This window comes from Narcine bancroftii, chromosome 3, assembly GCF_036971445.1.
Source record: "Narcine bancroftii isolate sNarBan1 chromosome 3, sNarBan1.hap1, whole genome shotgun sequence".
NCBI lineage: Eukaryota > Metazoa > Chordata > Chondrichthyes > Torpediniformes > Narcinidae > Narcine > Narcine bancroftii.
Window position 1 is genome coordinate 214272580 of NC_091471.1, and position 18224 is coordinate 214290803.

At 41.9% G+C, this 18224-nt stretch overlaps 1 protein-coding gene across 1 annotated transcript in view; it reads left to right on the forward strand.

Annotated features, from left to right (window-relative positions):
- Positions 1 to 18224, forward strand: part of ugt8 (UDP glycosyltransferase 8) — a 166244-nt gene that overhangs the window by 100108 nt on the left and 47912 nt on the right. The window lies entirely within an intron of this gene.

The window sequence follows — 18224 nt, forward strand, 5'->3', positions numbered from 1 at the left end:
AAGGGTTTGCTTGCAATTAGATGAAACTTTTGTGAACTCAAAAGAAACCAACAGTGGTAAATGTTGATCAAAAATCTCTTGTCATTTTGTTGGATGGGTTGTTGTGAAATGATAGCATACAATTCTAGATTTTGATTGTTTTCCAGTCCACTATTGCTCTGAGAGGACATGATTTTTGCGTTCAGTCCTGGCAGTTTATGATCAAAGGAGCTGTTGAAAAAGCCGATTGTTTTAAGAACGCCTTTTGAGTTATTATAACGTACCATTTTCACTGGCCCATCTATACTCCAACGGCATCTAATTTTCTGGCAGTTAGTCAAAAGTAATAAATAAAGCTTCGAGGCATCATTCCCCACCTCACTGTTAGCCTGCGCTCAGCCATATGTTTGTCTTTTTTTTCCAAACCGAATATGACTTCAATGCCTTTAGTTATTTGATTATTGATGCAAGATGTCCATGGATCAGTGATAGCACCTATGACCAAGATGATTGTGGGCTCACATCCCACTCAGATGTGAACATATTTGCTCGGTTTGAAATTTGATGAAGCACTGAATATTTTTTTTAAATGAGAAAAATCACCAGTGTTGGGTGTGGGGTTTATGTTGCCAACTGTGTTCAGCCTGTGACCCCTCTGCAACAATTGTGCTTCAGCCTGATGCGCCTCTGCAGCATTGTGGAGTTTGCAATAGAATACTTCAGGCAAGGTGTCATTCTGGATTCCAAAGACTAATTTATAGCTTGAGGTACTGATCTGAGATTGTGATGAGGCGATATGTTTGGTGTAGATATTGGATCAGGATCCAGGTGGTTCGGAGGAGGGGAAAGTAAGGGCTCTGAAGTCTGCAGGTGTCAGAGGGTGGGGAGCTTCATTGATTGACTAGTTATACAATGGAACCCCAGTATAACATGATGGTTCGGGTCCAAAAAATCGGATTGCCAAAAACGGGGTTGTGCTAAATTGGGGTCACAAAAACAGCATTTAAAAAAAAAAAGTATGATACCTGCATTTGCAATCATCTTTTTAATTTATTACAATCATCATTTTATTTCTTAAAAAATTAATCGAGTGTTTGTTGCCTGAATGCAGCCTGTTGCTGGTGGCGAGCGAAATTCAAAATGCTTTTGAGCTGGAGGATTTTCATGTGGTCCACATCCTGGGTCTTCAGCCAACGTAGACTAGCCTCAAGGTACTCGATGGCTTCAGGCACTTTCGGGGGTTGAGATGGAGGCTCCTCATGGTCATCCTCCTGTGGTTCGGGAACCAGTACTATAGTGACATTATGGACGATCTCAGAGTCTGTCAGATGCTCAAATGTTGGGCATTCGTCACTGGCAGAGAACCACTGGTGAAAATCCTCTGCCTATTTGAAACAGCCTCTGTGCTCCACAAACCTCTTCACCTGTGAAGCCATAGGATTCTTGCTCATCATCATCTTCATCTTCTTTGGTGGATTTTCGTGATGAAAAGGCTGGACCCAGACCTTTCTCCCAGCATTTTTCCATACAAGGAGCTGACTGCTGCCCGGCCCTTCCCACCTAAGTGACAGATTTCTTTAACGTTCATGCTTTTCATATAGTCATCCAGCATTGTTGATTTGTCTGCAAATCTATGAATTAATTTATGCCTGTAATTCTGCTTGAACACGGAGATGATCCCCCGATCTAAGGGCTGGATCTTTGGCGTAGTGTCCTTTGGGAGGTAAGAGACTTGGATCTTTCTGTTGTGGCTTAATAGGTTGGCAGCTGGTGGGAGGGCAGGACAGTTGTCAAGCAAAAGAAGAGCTTTGGGTTCGAGTTTTTGCTCACGCAAATGAGTGTGGTCAGCAGGGACAAAAATTATGTAAATCCCATCCTCAAAGATGACACTGGTCATCCAAGCATTGCTGCTATGTGTGTACTCAAACAGAAATGACTTCTTGTTGATGTGGTGGAAACAGCAGGGTGAGCAAATTTTGCCAGTCCTGAGTGGTTTTTAACTTGTGTGTTCCAGTCTTGTTAACACAGAACAAAGTCATGTGACCCTTGCATTTTTTGAACCCCTCACGTCAATGAGTGTCATCTATGCTTGACAGTGTCTGGTCTGGTATCATCTTGTAGCAGAGACCCATTTCATCACAGTTGTACACTTGTTCTTCCACGTAGCCACTTTTTTCTAAGAGAGTTTTTAGTTCTGTCGAGTATTTGTTGGGTGCGGCACTGTCGGCTGAGCGAATTTCTCCAGACACTAACACTTGAGATATTCTGGTCTAGTCATCCATTGCTAGCTTTGAACTGAGGTTTCTCCATTGATCAGCTGGTCAAATGTCTCGGCTTGAACTTTGAGAATAGGCCCAGAAATTGGAAGGCCTTCTGAGCACTCTTGAACAAGCCACTTGTACAGGGAGTCATCGAGGCTGACATCTTTGGCTATTTTCATGCATTTGGCCGTCTTTATGTGTTTGGGCTTTAGTCCCACCTATTTGTCAATTTTCCAAAGTGACACGTGTAACTTCCTGAGATTTTCAGCCATGAAGTGTTTATTCAGGAATGCCAAGGCTGTATACAACTTGGGTTTGAATTTTAATGCTTATCACGTCAAGTGCGTGAAGCTTATCTTTCACTGAAAAAGATTTGATTTGAAAACCATTTCAATTTTGGAAAGAGGAAAAAAAGGGGTACACTGGCTAATCGTGTTTATATCTGGGTTCATGTTAAATAAGGTCGCATTAAACTAGTGGTTCTAAACCTTTTTCTTTCCACTCCCATAACCACTTTAAGTAATCCCTATGCCATAGGTGCTCTGATTAGTAAGAGGTTGCATGAGGTGGTAAGTGGGTGGAAAGAAAAAGTTTGAAAACCACTGTTTTAATTGTACCTAATTGACTCGTTATGTCCACAGTTTCATAACTCCAAAGGAAATGGCCCAATGACAATTTTTCTCAAGCTAAATATTTCAGTAACAATTAGGTATAGATTAGTGATTCTAACCCTTCCCTTCCCACTCACAGACCACCTTAAGCAACCCCTTACTAATCACAGAGCATGGATAGCATAGGGATTACTTAAAGTGGTATGTGAGTGGAAAGAAAAAGGTTGAGAACCACTGACTCTCCCACCATGGGAAGCAACCTTTCTATATCTACTCTGTCCATGCCTTTCAAATTCAAAATGTTTCAATGAGATTACCCTCACATTCTCCCAAATTCCAATGAGTACAGACCAAGAGCCATCAAACGCTCCTCATATGATATCCCTTTAATTCCTGGAATTATCCAAGTGAACCTTTTCTGAACCCTCCATTGTCAGCACATCTTACATAATGAGCACAAAACAACTGACAATACTCCAATTGAGGTCTCACCTGTGCCTTATAAAGCCTCATTATCACATCCCTGCTCTTTATTCTATTCCTCTTGAAATGAATGGCAGCATTGGACTTGCCTTCTTCACCAGCGATTCAACCTGCAAGTTTTCCTTCAGGCTATTCAGCACGAGCACTCCCAGGTCTTTTTGCATCAAGGCATTTTCAATTTTCTCCCCATTAAAAAAAAATCTGTCCATTTATTTTCTCTAGCACAGTGCATGACCATACACTTCCCAACACTATATTTCATTTGCTACTTCTCTGTCCATTCTAATCTATACAAGTCCTTCTGTAGTCTACCTGCTCTTCCACCTACCTTTTATCATCTGAAAACTTGGCTACAAAAACATTCATTCCATAATCTAAATCATTAATATACAACATAAAAATAAATGGTTCCTGTGGAACACCAACAGCAACTGGCATCTGATCCAAATATGATCCTTGTATTTTCCAACTGCTTTCTACTTGTCATCCTGTGCTCTACCCACACAAGTATGTTTCATATTATACCATGGGCTCTTATTAAGTAGCCTCATACAGCACCATATCAAAGGTCTTCTGAAAATTCAAATAAACCACATCTGATACATCTCTCTTATCCAGCCTGCTTGTCATTTCCTCAAAGAATTCCAATAGGTTTGTCAGGCAAGATTTTCCTTTAAGTAAACAATGCTGGCTTTCACCTATACAGTTAAGTGCCTCTAAGTCCTCTGGGACCATGCCAGAAATCACTAATGCCTCCACAATCTCTACTGCTATTTCTTTCAGGACCCAAGTGTTCAATCCATCTGGTGCACAAAACATATCCACCCTGAGACTTTTCAGCTTTCTGAGTACCTTCTCCCTTGAAATAGTAACTGCACTCACTTCCCTTCCCTGAAATACTTTGATATCTGGCACATTTTCACCAGCATCATTTTCTCGTTGTCTTATATCTACTTGTACCTCTCTTATTTTTTATATACTTGAAGCTTTTTGTATCTTTGGTATTATTTATTAGGCAATTTTCATACTTCAACTTTTCCATCCTAATGTTTTTTTAGTTCTGAAAGTTTTTAAAAAAACTTCCCAATTCTCTATCTTCCCCCTATTTTTTCTTCTACATATGCCCTCTCATTTGCTTTCATGTTGGCTATGACTTCCATTGTCAGCCACATTTATGACATTATTTCCATCTGAATGTTTCCTCGTATTTGGTATGTATTTATCTTGCACCTTCTACTCCTACACTGGGCTCTCACCCACTATCCGCTCTATATTGCCCACTCTCCTTGCACCATCTCCTACACTGGCCCACTCACCCACTATCTGCTCTGCACTGCTCACTCCGCTTGCACCTTCTACATTGGGCCACTCACCCACTATCCGCTCTACTCCTGCCCTACTCCGCTTGCACCTTCTACTCCTACACTGGGCCATTCATCCACTATCTGCTCTACACTGCCCACTCTGCTTGAGTTTCTTGACCAATGGAGAGAATAAAATGAGCACCTACCTCTCCCGCTGCTTTTTCAAGGTTTTTCTGCTCCTGTCCAGCCCACTCATGCAGTCCTTGGGATTTAAATTTCATTGTATAATTACAATTTATACTTTTAATGGGGTTCCATTCTGGATCTTGCAGTGCAAGTTGAAATTGGGGAAAATAACGTGAGATTTCACTGAAAAACACAAGAACAGAACTTTTGAAATTTTGTATGTCAGGACATTGTAAGTAGGGGTCTATCTGTTACAAATAAACCATATTCAATGAGGAAATTATGAGAATTGTTTGAAAAAGACAAGTTTTAGAGATGGATTAATCTCTTCCAATCAACACCTGATGACCACAACAGCCAAGGAATCTACTTTGGAAGGAAATTGGGCATGACCTTTTCTGCCACGATGAGTTTCACTGTCTGTTGAGCATTGTTGATATGTGTTTGTGAAAATCCATCTGCAGGGCATTAATTACAATATTGTCAGATAAATTGTACCATCCTTCATTGTTAGATACCATATTATTTTTGACCTTCTGTTGGCTGAAATAAAAAGGAACCTTAAAAGTTATTGCCTGATGCCATTTTGTGGTTTCCAGGTGAGTTCAAGATTCCTTTATTGATATTTAATAGTGCAGAACATGTAATATGGCAGGCAGAAGTCAATTCCCTGTAATAAGTCAATGAGTTGCCATTAGTGTTGCCTGGTGCCCCTTACAGTAAGTAAGAAAGAAAGAGAAGCAAAAGAAAGTCACTTAGGAGTCACTGAGTGTCTGTGGATTCACCTCCAGCACTCTTGCAGCTGTTGGATTAATCGGCAGCCCGTGATCCAGATCCAAACCTCCGACACGATCAGGAAGCCTTCAATTCCCAAGTCCCTTCAGGAGCCCTCCTTGCCCTCAGCAGCCTCTTAAATCCTGTTTCTGATACCTGGTTCCCATGATCCAGTCTCTAACAGCAATAGCTCCCCCAACTGCAAGTTGCCAGCAGCCTGTATGGGTCCCTCAGCCGCTGAGCCTCTCGCTGGTCCACTGCAACAGTCATCGTCTATTGGATTATCTTTCCCAATGGGGCTGAAGGAGGAGGGGGGGGGGAAAGCGGTGTTCTTCCCATTTTCTGGTGCCCTGCACCAGGCCACTGCTTCCCCGGAGCCTGCCACCCCTTGTGGCTTTTGCCGAGCACAGGAGCTGCCATCTTGGGCAGAAACCCTGTGGTTGAAGGATTTTACATACAAATGTGGATGGCTCCTTTAACAATCCATTTAAAGTCCTGTTTGGCATTATCACCAGGCAGTTGAAACCTTCAGAGGGATGCTGTGTCTCTGGTCTCCTGGCTCCACACCAGCAAAAGTGCTGCCATTTTTAATACTCAGAGATAGGACTTCTGATCAACATGTTTGTAGGTCATGGCTCATTATCTCCTGGTGTTCCATAAAGTGAGATACTGTGACCAACTTGTCCATTTGTCAATTAATGAATGTTTGAATTGGCACTTCTGACCGAAGCCTGAGTAGAGTGGTAAACCTGTAAAGAATTACTTGTGTCTCATTTGTCAGCAAATGTGTGAAGTTGTCATTTGGAAAAAGCCAGGAAGTGCTTATGTAATTCCTGCTATGATTGCAAGCCTGAGAATCTTGAGTGGCATTTATTTAAACATGAAAGCAATGATACTGTGATTCCGAACAGCTATCAGATCTACAACCTATTCCAAGCACCTGCACGTGTCGGAGCTCAGCTTCTGCAATCTTAAAACCATCCTGGGCAGCCTACGCTCACGTGCTGCCACCGGAGGACTACTGGTCTCCATGGAGTGGGTCACTGCGTGTTTGATGTCCCTGTGTCGATATGACAGGATTACCAAGCGAGGGAAATGCTTTAGCAACCCTTGGAACGGACAGGTGTTAGGTTGGTGATGGTCAGGTGAGCGATGAACCTTGAGGGTCGACAAATGCAGCTCCCTTCCATGCAAGTGTGACAGTCCACAGCACAGCGATTCTTCAGATCCACCAGCAGGGAAAAGTGAGACAGTAACTCTGCTCCCACAATGGAAGTCACTACATTCGCGACTGAAAACTCTGAAAAGGCATAATGAGACCTAACCCCACCTGTTTCCTATGTCAGAATTGTTGCTCACATTAAAAGGGAGAAAGCATTTATCACATTAACTTCCCAGCTGTCCAAAGCAATCTTTTTTCCTGTAGCTTTTCTAATGATAGTGATCATGTTTGCAAGGCCTTGGCACTGGCCCATTTGATTAGACTAGGCTGCCAGTAGGGGGTTGACACACAGCATGCTATATCTCAAATGGAGACTTGCAGCCTCGTAACCACGTCATGCTATTTACATCCGCGAAGCCAAGCCAAAGAAAGTAAAGAACCTCTTCCTTCATGTGTTGTCGAAGAACTCACACATACAAATATAAGATGAAACAGTTTTAACCAAATAAATTAACTTGTGAGACAATTAAAGAATTTGCAATTCATCAGACAACATTTATGCACATGGACAGTGTTTCCAGTGATAATTTTTACCAACATCTCAGAAGAATCACAATTAACCAGCAAAAGGAAGTTGGCCTTTATTCCCTCTCAAGAGGATTTTGTGAGAACTTCACATCAAAAATTTCAGTTAAGAGGAATAAATAAAGAAAACTGGTACAACTATTCTGAAAGATTGATAAAATGTTACACTGGAAGGAGAAACAGCTGGGAAGAAGCACAGTCTCTTGGCTGCAGCCTTTACAGCACACACGTCAAACTCAGGCCCACGGGCCATATTTGGCCCGCAAGATCATATCAAATATGTATTAGAGCTGTCCCGCTGGCCACCGCGCCAGTATAGTGCATGCACAGCTAATACCACAAATCCCAGAATGCTTTGCAAATGCGTTGGTGCCGGCCCGTTAGCCCGCTAATCGCCCCCACCTCCTCTCTTTACTTTCATTAGCATCTGTGACCTGTCGCCCAACTCACATGTAATAAACCCCTTACGGAAAATGGCCAAACAAAAGACAGAAAACAGGACCTTTCAAGACAGGTGGGAGGCAGACTATATGTTCATCATTTTAAAAGACAAACCTGTTTGTCATTGAAGCAAGTTGCTATTTTTTTGACTTGTTGGCTTGTGAAAAAAAATACATTTAAAAGGAGCTTAAAGGCTATAGAGAAATAGTATTTATTGAATATTTTATTTCTCATTTGTTAATGCTTCTTCTGGAAAGAGTTTAACCAAAACTATTATTAAACATTTATTTTAATAAGAAAAAGTTTAATGTTACATATGTTGAAAGAAGAGAAAACATGCAGATGTTGTTGAAAATTTTCAATAAATATTTAGTTTGGCCCACAACTTAGTCCAAGTTTTTAATTTTGGCCCTCAGTGAATTTGAGTTTGACACCCCTGCTTTACAGATTCTGATAGAAACTCCAGTTGTGCTGTAAATAAGTTACAGGGTCATGACTTTCTTTGTTACATGAGGTGTTGCTCATAATGTAGAGATCCTGTGTTTTTCCAACAATCATATATGATGTATAATTTTGTGAGGCATTAGCTTCACAAAGTTGGTTTGGCAACATTACGCAACACATGTAGATTGGAATTTTAAAAACATGGAAATTTGCATCAAATCAAGTTCATTATCACCCGATTGCACAAGTACAACCCAACTAAACAATGTTCTCCAGTCCCCGTTGCAAAACATGCAGGCACACAACCAGATATAACACACATGCGGACACAGGACAAGTATTCATATATAAAAATAAATAATAAATATTGTTTTGTACATATGAGTCTCGGAGGATTAGTGTGAGCAGATCCTTTGGCCATTCAACATTCTCACTGCCCGTGGGAAGAAGCTGTTCCTCAGCCTGGTGGTGCTGGCTCTGATCCCTTTCCCGGTAGGAGCAAATAAAAGATGCTTTGTACAGGGTATCTTATGTCAGTGGTGGGCAAATTCTTGGAGAGGAGGTGGACAGGATTAATGAGCATTTCGAGGAGCACAGTCACAGAGATAGCGTGGCTTTGTGAGGGGCATCTTGGGCAGAGACTTCTGATGTTGCTTTGCAAGGAATCTTAACTTTTGATAGTTTATCTTTAATAATCTATGTGCAGATTCACACATTTCATCATAATAATTCAGGTGAATACATGGGCCATGAACTGTATTCACTAAGAGTTGTGGAGGAATGTTGGAGACGGCCTTGTCCCTCTCTTGATCTTTTCTCCTATTCTTATTTTACACCCAGCTTTTTATTTTGCACTACTTTTTTAAAAAAGTATATTTTATTTAAGAATTTTAAAACCACATCTACAGTTATTAAATGGATAAATTGAAAAAAAAAATACATGTTCTAAATATATATAAAATTTACGTAATCCCTCCTTCAGCCACTGAACCCCTCAATGGTCCACAGCAGTGGTCACCGACCTGTAAAGTGATCTACCCATGCTTCTTCTTCTCAACAGGGCTTATCAGGTGCCCTAGTACGATCCACTACTCTCCTGGAGTCTGCACCCCTCATGGTATGGTGTCCAGCACAGGCTCTGCCATCTTGGGCAGAGACTTCTGATGTTGCTTTCTTCTTTAACAGGCTGATTAATGCCTGGACAGAGCTGTTAGCAATACAAGTGAATGCAGCATTGTGTCTCTGCTGCCTGCTCTCCTGGATCCACACCAGTGGCAAATCTGCCACTGCAAAAGTTAAGGCAGTGCCACCATTAAAAAAAAAAGCCAGCTGAAATGGTGAATACGGGCTTGATTTCAACACTTAAAAATTTGGTTAGGTACATGGATGGCAATAGCATGGAGTGCTATGGTTTGGGTGCAGTTCAATGGGATGAGGTAGAATAAAAGCCCAGCACAGAGTAGATGGGGGCGAAGGGCTTGTTTCTTGGCTGTGGAGTTCCCTATACCTTTTAGCCTTACCTTTGATCCTGACAGAAACATACAATCTCTGTACTCTCAGAATTTCACCTTTGAAGGTCCTTCACTTACCTCGCCCATCTTTACCGGAAAACAACCTATCCCAATCCATGCATTCCAGATCCTTTCTCATCCTCCATTACGGCATTCCTAATATCCCTTCTAGGCACTCTCTAACTGGATGGCATTAACTGTTTGGCTATTCTCCATTCTCACTCTCTTTCCTATCCCTTTGTCTACTTTCCTCCACCGTCTTCCCGCTCCATTTACAGAGCTATCCCTCCCCACCCCTACTCCCTGTTTGCTGGTGTGTCGTCCCTGCCTTATCCACCAATTACCTCCTCCCTATGGGACTGTGTTGCTTCCACTGCCCTTCCCCCCCCCCCCCCCACCCCCCCACATTTTATTCAGGTGCATGCCTATATTTTCTCATACCTTGATGAAGGCCTCAAGTCCAAAACGTTGGCTATGGATTTTTATCTTTGCTATCTTTGCCATATAACCACTTACAGCACAGAACAGGCCAGTTCGGCCCGACTAGTCCATGCCGTAACAAATCCCCACCCTCCTAGTCCCACTGGCCAGCACCCGGTCCATACCCCTCCAGTCCTCTCCTATCCATGTAACTATCCAGTCTTTCCTTAAATGTTACCAATGATCTCGCCTCGACCACGTCTGTTGGAAGCTCATTCCACATCCCAACCACCCTTTGCATAAAGAAATTTCCCCTCATGTTCCCCTTCTAATTTCCCCCTTCAATCTTAAGCCATGCCCTCTAGTTTGAATCTCCCCCACACTTAATTGAAGAACACTGTTTGACCTGCTGAAATTTTTACTCCACTATCACAGTTTCTTTGTGTGATTTAAAAAAAAATTGCTTAAGTTTGTTATTACCTTTAGAGATGAAGCACATACAAGATTTGCTTAATCAGTTTCAAACTCACCTCATGACTATTTTCAAATGTTTTTTTTAATTCTAGGTAACAATTGCTTTCATTGACATGTTTAGTGGCAACTGTTAATTTTTACACAATACTATATAGTGAAATATTTGAAATTCTCATACAAAAGTATGTATTCTAAAATTAATACACAAACAGTAATATTTAAAAATTAGGCTGCTGTATTTTAAATCTGTAACTGCAAAACTAAAAGCTGGACAAAATACCACCAATTTTTTTCCATTCTAAATAAAACACAGCAAAGCATATGATATTTTGTGGCAATTATTACCATTTCTAATTTAACAGAAAAAAATTACCACTGTTGAACTTTGTCAAATTACTGCAAAATATTAATGTCTTGTAAGTCCGGTTTTAAACAGTAACCTGCAATGATGTTGTAGATATCTGTTCTTGAGCTAGAGGATTTTATTTTTCATTCTGGAATAAAATAAAATGACAAAGAAATTTACATTCCTCAGGAATCTTGCTTAATTAAAAATATGTATCTATTGGCATATTTTCTAAACTTTTACCATCTTTTTGGTGGAGAGATTGGACAGATTAGGTCTTTATTCTTTGGAGCGTAGAAGGTTGAGAGGGGATTTGATAGAAGTATTTAAGATTATGAAAGGGATAGACAGAGTGGATGTGGATAGACTATTTCCATTAAGAGGAGGAAAGATTAAAACAAGAGGACATGAGTTAAGAATTAAGGGGCAGAGGTTTAGAGGTAACATGAGGGGGAACTTCTTTACTCAGAGAGTGGTAGCCGTGTGGAATGATCTTCCGGGAGAAATAGTGGCGGCGGAGTCAATTGTATTATTTAAGAAAAGGTTGGACAGGTATATGGATGAGAAGAAGATGGAGGGTTATGGGTATTGTGCAGGGAGGTGGGACTAGAAAGGGGTGTTTGGTTCGGTGCGGACTAAAACAGGCCTAATGGCCTGTTTCCTTGCTGTAATTGTTATGTTATGTTATGTTAAATGTGCTTCAACAGTTTACTCACAAAAGACATAAAATAAGGGCAATCCCAATCTCTTTAAAAAGATACTAGATTTCAAACCTCCCTCCATCCTTCTCCCTGACCGCCTAAAGAGAGAGCCCATGACCTAATTCTAAAATGTGAAGTATGCTGCTTCATTATCACTCCAGTACCCCCATCATTTTTCAGCCTCGTCATTCACTTATTCAGACTCCTCCTCATGACCCTCACACTTTTGACTCTCACCTTACTTGGCCCTGTGTCCTTATTTCTTCCTTTTTCATTTGAAACACTCAAAATTGTTATCGCATTCCAACTCTTATGTCTTCAAACATCATAAGACACATTTGGAAAGGTATGGCCAACTCAGGGTCTGTCAGCATGGCTTTGTGCAGACAGGCAATTATTAGGGCGTATTTTGAGAAGGTGACAAAGGTTGTGATGAGGGTAGGGCAGAGGATATGGATCTTAGTAAAGCATTTGACAACGTCCCTAATGGTAGGCTGATCCAGAAGGTAAAGATTCATGGGATTCAATGTGAATTGAGAGTTTGGATTTGGAATTGGCTGGTCCAGAGGGAACGATCAATGTCTGATGTTATGGCCAGAGGACCAAGGCACGGTGTTCTGCATGGATTGGAGTTGGGCCCCTTTTCATTGTGGTAAAATCGAGTCCACGCTGCTGAAGATCCAGCTGCGCTGGGTGGGTCACGTCTCCAGAATGGAGGACCATCGCCTTCCCAAGATCGTGTTATATGGTGAGCTCTCCACTGGCCACCGTGACAGAGGTGCACCAAAGAAAAGGTACAAGGACTGCCTAAAGAAATCTCTTGGTGCCTGCCACATTGACCACCGCCAGTGGGCTGATATCGCCTCAAACCGTGCATCTTGGCGCCTCACAGTTCGGCGGGCAGCAACCTCCTTTGAAGAAGACCGCAGAGCCCACCTCACTGACAAAAGGCAAAGGAGGAAAAAACCCAACACCTAACCCCAACCCACCAATTTTCCCCTTCAACCGCTGCAACCGTGTCTGCCTGTCCCGCATCGGACTTGTCAGCCACAAACGAGCCTGCAGCTGACGTGGACATTTACCCCCTCCATAAATCTTCGTCCGCGAAGCCAAGCCAAAGAAGAGAAATATAAATGACTTAGATGAAAAAAAGTAGGTGGTTGAGTTAGTAAGTGTGCAGCTGACACAAAGATCGGTGGAGCTTTGGACAGTCTAGAAGGAAAGAATGGGAACTGGAGTTCCGCAGGGATCAGTTTTAGGACCCCTGCTCTTTGTGATTTTTATAAATGACCTGGACGAAGAGGTAGAGGGATGAGTAGAAAGTTTGCTGATGATACAATGGTCTGAGGTGTCATGGAGAGTGGTGGAGGTTGTCGTGGGTTACAACAGGATACAGACTTGGGAGGAAAGGTGGCAGATGGAGTTCAGTCTGGATAAGTGAGGTGATGCATTTTGGCAGGCCAAACCAAAAGACTGAGTAGAGGGTTAATGGTCGGATACTTAACAGTGTGGCTGAACAGAGGTAATCGGTGTCCAAATCCCTCGATCTCATAATGTCACCATGCAGGTTGATAGGACAGTTAAGAAGGCCTGGGATGCTGGGCTTCATTAGTCCAGGGGTTGACCTCAGGAGTCATGCCATAATGTTACAGCTTTAGCAAAATCACACTTAGAACATAGGAAGTAGGAACAGGAGTAGGCCAAAAATGGCCCATCGAGCCTGCTCCGCCATTCAATACGATCATGGCTGATCTAATTTATGACCTGACTCCACCTACCTGCCTTCTCCCCATATCCCCTAATTCCTCTATCGTGTAAAAATTTATCTAACCAAATTTTAAATATGTTTAATGAGGCAGCCTCAACCACTTCCCTGGTTAGAGAATTCCAAACATTCGCTACTCTCTGGGAAAAACTATTTTTCCTCACCTCTGTCCTAAATCTACTCCCCCGAATCTTGAGACTGTGTCCTCTCGTTTTAGTTTCCCCAGCCAGCTCAAAAAACCTTCCTACATCTATCTTATCCATACCCTTCATAATCCTATATGTTTCTATAAGATCTCCTCTCATTTTTCTGAACTTGAGCGAATACAATCCTAGACGATTTAATCTTTCATCATAAGTCAACCCCTTCATCCCAGGGATCAACCTAGTAAACCTCTGGACCGTCTCCAAAGCCAGTATATCCTTCCTCAAATATGGAGACCAGAACTGGACACAGTACTCCAGGTGCGGTCTCACCAGTACCTTATACAGTTGCAACATTACCTCCCTACTCCTGAATTCAATTCCTCTAGCGATGAAGGCCAACATTCCATTTTCCTTCTTAATAACCTGCTGCACCTGCAACCTAACATTTTGCGATTCATGCACAAGCACTCCCAAGTCCCTCTGCACTACAGCATGCTGTAGTTTTTCACCCTTTAAATAATATTCAGCTCTTTTATTTTTCTTGCCAAAGTGGATAACCTCACACTTACTAACATTGTACTCCATCTGCCAGACCTTTGCCCACTCATCCAGCTTAACTATATCCCTCTGCAGACTCTCCACATCCTCATTACAATTTGCTCTTCCACTCAATTTGGTGTCATCCGCAAACTTGGCTACACCACATTTTGTCCCCTCCTCCAAGTCATCAATGTAAATGATGAACAGTTGTGGGCCTAACACTGACCCCTGCGGCACCCCACTTACCAGTCTCTGCCAATCTGAAAAACTCCCATTTATCCCGACTCTCTGCCTCCTGTCAGACAACCAATTTTCAATCCAGGCCAATATACTTCTTCGGACTCCACTTTCCTGTAACTTACTGATAAGTCTCTTGTGCGGCACCTTATAAAACGCTTTCTGGAAATCTAAATATACAACATCAACCTGTTCCTCTCTATCCACTGCACCCATTATATCCTCAAAGAATCCTAACAAGTTTGTCAAACAAGATCTTCCCTTTCTAAAACCATGCTGTGTCTGCCTGATTGAACCCTTACGTTCCAAAAGTTTCACTATTTCATCTTTAATGACGGCTTCAAGCATTTTTCCAACTACAGACGTCAAGCTAATTGGCCAATAATTTCCAGTCTTCTGCCTACATCCCTTCTTAAAAAGTGGCGTGACATTTGCTGACTTCCAGTCTGCCGGGACCTGCCCAGAATCCAAGGAATTTTGGTATATGACCACCAGTGCATCAACTATAACTTTTGCCATTTCCTTCAGAACCCTTGGATGCATATCATCAGGACCAGGTGATTTGTCTGGCTTTAGTCCCATTAGTTTCTCTGTTTTGGTCACCTCATTAGAGCAAGATGCATAAGCTATGGAGCAGGTGCTGAGGAGAATTACCAGGATGTTGCCTGAATTGGAAAATATATTTTATGAGAAAATGCTAGTAGAGATAGGGCTCTTCTCTTTGGAGCAAAGAAGGATAAGAGATTCTTTAATAGAGGTCTACAAGAGGATGAGAGGCATAGATAAAGTAGACAGCCAGGGCAGGAGTAGCAAACACCAGAGGACATCTGTATAAAGTGAAGGGAAGGAAGTTTAGCGGAGATATCGGGGGCTAGTATTTTACACCGAGAGTTGTGGGTGTTTGCAGTCCATTGCCAGAGATGGTGGTGGAGGTGGGTACAATAGGGACATTTAAATAAGGGCATTTAAGAGACTCTTAGGCAGGCACATGGATGAAAGAAAAATAAAGGGTTATGAGGTAGGGAAGGTTATTTTGGTAGGTATATGTAGGTCGTCACAACATTGTGGGCTGAAAGGCCTGTACTGTGCTGCAACGTTCTACGTTCTATGATTTAGATTGGTTACAGATTAGAGCAGAGAAGTAGCAGATGAAATTTAATCTGGACAAGTGTGAAGTGGTACACTTTGGAAGGTGCAATGTGAGAGGAAAGTATACAATAATGGCATAATTTTCAAAAAGCATTGATGTGCAAGGGTATCTGGGGATTTTAATCCATATCTCACCACACAAGTGGATAAAATATAAAGATGTCAAATAGTGTGCTCAGTGGGTGGGGAATTAAGAGTATGCAAGTCATGTGGCAACGATATAAAATTTTGGTTCAGCTGCTCTTGGAGTATTGAATGCAATTCAGATCACCCCATTATAGAAGGGTATGGAGGCTAAGGAAATGGTACTGATTTACCAGGAGGTTGCCTGAATTTGAGGGTCTGCAAAGGTTGGACAAACTTGAGAGCAGTCTCTATCCTCAAGGACCCCCTTCATGCTGCTACCATGAGAAAGGAGGTTCAGGAGCATGAAGATGAATGGCCAGCAGTACAAAAACAGCTTCTTCCCCACATTGAACCACAGACACTACCTCACTTTCTTTTTTATTTGCACAATTTTAAATGTAATTTCTAGCAATATTTGCAGTGTAATACTACCACAAAACAAATTTCATGACATATTCATGACAATATAGTAAGGAAAGTTCAGTCAGTCGGTATTCATAGTGAGGTAACAAAATGGATTCCACATTGGCTGTATGGGAGAAGCCAGAGAGTAGTGGTAGATGATTGCTTCTCAGACTGGAGCCCTGTGATTAGTGGTGTGCCTCAGGGATTGGTGTTGGGACATTGTTGTTTGCCATTTCTATCAATGATCTGGATGATAATGTGGTAAATTGGATCAGCAAGTTAACACAAAGATTGGAGGTGTTGTGGATAGCGAAGAAGGGTTTCAAAGCTTGCAGAGGGACCTGGACCAGCTAGAAAAATGGGCTGAAAAATGGCAGATGGAAATTAACGCAGACAAGTGTGACATGTTGCATTTTGGAAGGACAAGGTAAGAAAGCATATATATGGTAAATGGTAGGGCTATGAGGAGTGAGGAAGAACAGAGGGATCTGGGGATACAGATACATAATTCACTGAAAGTGGGATCACAGGTAGATATTGATAAAGAGAGTTTTGGCACATTGGCCATAAATCAAACTATTGAGTACAGGAGTTGTGATATTATGATAAAGCTGGATAAGACATTGTTGAGGCCAAATTTGGAGTATAGTGAGTAGTTTTGGTCACCAAACTACAGGAAAGATATCAATAAGATGGAAAGAGTGCAGAGAAGATTTATTAGGTTGTTACCCAGACATCAGGAACCTAGTTACAGGGAAAGGTTAAACAGGTTAGGACTTTATTCCCTGGATCATAGAAGAATGAGGGGAGATTTGATAGAAGTGTTAAAAATTATGAGGGGGATAGACAGAGTAAATGTAGACAGGCTTTTTCCATTGAAGGTAGGTGAGGTACAAACCAGAGGACATGGGTTAAGAGTGAAAGGGGAAAAGTTTAAGGGAAATATCTTCACAGAGAGTGATGCAAGTATGGATGAGCTTCCAGCTGAAGTGGTGAATGCAGGCTCAATTTTAACATTTCAAAAAAATTTGGACTGATACATGGATGGGAGAGGTATGGAAGGAAATGAAATGCTACAGGACAGTGGGACTGTTTGGCACAGATTGGTACAGACTGTTAGGTACAGATCTGTGCTGTAATGTTCCATGGTTCAAACTCAGCAGGTCTTGCAGTATCCTATGGATGTGATCAGACTGGTTCAATTACTTCAGAATTTTTGCTTTTTTACTACAATCACAGCTTTTGCAGACTTTTGATTTCACTGCATTTGTTGGGCTCAGTGTGGTCTTCTCTACCTTGGTGAGACCAATCGAAGATTGTGTGATCGCTTCAACGAATACATATGGACTGTTTGAAGGTCTAAATAAGTCCTCCCTACCTCCAGCCAATTTAATACCCTTCACTATTCTCAATGGCATGACTGTCTTTAGCCTCATTCATTTCCAGGATGAGACCCAGCGTAAACTTGAGAAACAGCACATCACATTCTTCTTTGACAACCCAATGGCAGGAACTTTGAATTTTCCCATTTCAGGTAATCCCCCACCTCTCTCCTGTTCCACTGTTTCCATCTCATCTTTATTTGTTCCTGTTCTCACGTTTCTCTAACCCTTTCTCCCCCTCCCCACCCTGTGCTCTCTTCCTCTACTTGTCTCTTCACCACTTCTTCCTTCTTCTGTCCAATACCCTGCCACCCCTTCGCATCTCCCCAGCTTCTTTCTCCTCTTTATGTACTTGGTATCTCCCCTTCCCATTTTTGTCCTGATAAATGGATCTAAATGTGGTGGCATGGTTAGCGTAACAGTTAGCGCAACGCTGTACAGCGGCAGCGATCAGGACCGGGGTTTCGAATCCTGCGCTCCTCATGTCTGCGGGACTCTAGTTTCCTCCCACCATTCGAAACCTACCCGGCTGTTAATTGGGCGGCATGGACTCGTGGGCCGAAATGGCCTGTTACTGTGCTGTATGTCTAATTTAGGCATAGAACATTTAACTGTCCAATCTTATTAAATGGAACAACATTGTTGATAAATATAGAAAAATAATTGTGTAAAATATTACTTTTCTTTTTTCTGAAATCCCTTGTTTGTTTTCATTAACTCAAGGAAGTGGGCTTTCTTGAATTATGGGATTGCTAATCATTGCTTCAGATTTATTACCTTGTAGACCCAAAG